Source organism: Solanum pennellii, chromosome 4, assembly GCF_001406875.1.
Source record: "Solanum pennellii chromosome 4, SPENNV200".
In the NCBI taxonomy this organism is placed as follows: domain Eukaryota; kingdom Viridiplantae; phylum Streptophyta; class Magnoliopsida; order Solanales; family Solanaceae; genus Solanum; species Solanum pennellii.
Window position 1 is genome coordinate 66,173,972 of NC_028640.1, and position 2,421 is coordinate 66,176,392.

General features: G+C 36.1%; 1 pseudogene; it reads left to right on the forward strand.

The window, feature by feature from the left end:
* The first annotated feature begins 819 nt into the window (after positions 1 to 819).
* Positions 820 to 2,158, forward strand: LOC107016947 (annotated as a pseudogene).
* The last annotated feature ends 263 nt before the right edge of the window (positions 2,159 to 2,421 follow it).

Below are 2,421 nucleotides of genomic sequence, written 5' to 3' on the forward strand. Positions count from 1 at the left end.
TGTAGGACGTAAAAAGTATGTTGCTTTGACGTTTTCTAAAATTCAACTTTCTGTCTTAATTTCTAGTTAGACTAGTGCTCTTGATTTAACTAGAAAGATTCATTTTAAAAAGATATACAAGCCATTGAACTCTAGATTATGAACTTCTAAGTGCGAAATATAGAGGCATAGAAAAAATAAATAGAACTAAATACACATAATCAACTGATGAAACTACCTTACAATTCTATTTTTTGAAACTTTAAGAATCTTAATTTTTGTTTCTAAGATATGATATCTACAAAATCTAATATATCAATTTGAACAATCTCGAAAGATAAAATATATAAAACAAAAGTAAATGCAAGTTTCCTCTCTATTCCTACTCTCTCTCTCGCTAAATCTGTGATCAATTGCTAAATACTTTTTACGCCGCACACAAGACTGCAACATATCAAGAAAATATTGAGGATTTTCCTATGAAATTTTGGAACGTTGATTTCTCAACTGATGTCATCATTTTTGATGCATCATTTAATGATATTTTTCGAAACCCTACCCATAATGATGCATTTCATACACCTAGATACATGCCTTACTATCTCGGGTCGGAGTCAGGTTTGGACTCGGGTCAGATGGAACTAAATATCTTTGGCAATCGATAGGGTTTTTTGATGATGCTTTTGGAACTATCAAGTCAACCTCAGGAGATTGCCAAAGGGGAAGCTACGGGATCAAACCTGCTCCATATGGACCCTAATTGATTTTACTCAACTTGCGAGTGAATTAATTAGGAATTTTAGAGATTCTTCTAGAAATTTCAAGTTGACGTCGAGGGAAATGAGCAATTTTGCCCCCAATCAGGAAGCGGTAGTTGAGATGGTTAAGGACATGTCATCTCCAGGGCTACTTCGTAGTTGGAGAAGCTCAGGAGTTTTGGATGAAGTGTATGTGTTATTGAGCCAGATTTCTACCCATGTCTCTGGGTACTTGAACATGCCATCAGCAAATTGTGGTTCCGGTCTCTCAAAAGGGTTGAATAATCTATTGAGTTCTAACAGATTGGTACATTCTTCCCCTAAGTTAGGAAGTAATTCAGCAAAAGGTGGAGTTGTAGAACAGAAATTCAATGCTAATGTAGTTATTTGTTGAAAAGGAAATAACATAGTAATGACTCGAATAATGTAAACAAACAAAAAATCCACTATATTTTTCTTGAGTGATAACGTTAATAATGATGAGGAAAAAAAGGAAGATGGCTAGAAAAACGGGGGAAGTTCTCACTTGTCAAGGCAATAAAAAAAGCATTATGTTAAGGAGTTAGAATACTTCATTCAACATTTGAATGCAAATATATCGTATGAAATAACAGAAAATGTAACTCTAAAGGAAACACTTGGAGCAGCTGGTGTAGCTCCTCAAGTGCAGCCAACCCCCGAGATGTATCCCCATCCTCCTCCATGGATGTCATGTACACCACCTTATATGACGAAGCGACTAGGATAGTGACTACGGTAGGCAGTTGTGCCCGCGCCAACAAGTAGCAAGAAAGTGGAGAAAAAGAAAAGTGAGATGAAAACAAAGAAGGTTGCTAGTGTTAGCTTCCTTGGTGTGTTGTTCTTCATGCTTCTTTTTGGTGGGTTAGTTCCTTCATTGAAAGTGAGATATGGAGGTATGAGGGAACCATTTATGAGTGGAGATTCTTGTGAGTGGATTTTTTGGTAACATCATGGAAGAGTTTTGACTGTTGACGGTCCTGTGAATGGGACTGGTTGTTCTGGGAAATACGGTGGACTTGATCATCACTTACATTGTGGCTGGGGAGATTTTGTGAAATCAATAAAAAAAATACCAATAAAGCTGCAAATAAGTTTGTTTACATGGGAAATGGCAGTGATCCTATTTTTGCCTCTTTGTACATACCGAGTAATGATAAACTTGTCAATATTCACTAAAACTCGATAATTCAGTCTGCATTTGCAAGTGAAAAAGCCATGACATCTCATGGAAGTGCTGATAAGAAAAATGATGAGGTAGACCTCACAGTTCCTAGAGATTTGGCCATCCTTGCCTTTATCGAAGTCCTGCAGCGGGACAAAAGACTCTTGGATCCGAACATAGAAGAAAAAGGGAAATTACAATCCTATTTTGTTATACAAAGACAAATCTAAATACGTAAAACAAAAAAGAAAATAGGAGAACTTACCTGGGCAAATTAAAGCTTGTAATGTCGGTGATTTAAGCGTAGAACGGTGGTGGATAAGAATTTGGAACACACTACAACAAGCAAATCTACTCATCACATTTGAAAACAGAGACATCTCAAATATCAACCCTAACCACAAAACAGGAAATAAAATAATTATAACAAAAGGGGAGAATCTTTATATAATCTCATATATAGAAACACAATAGAAGGAGAAAGCTTACCAATCAGATCTA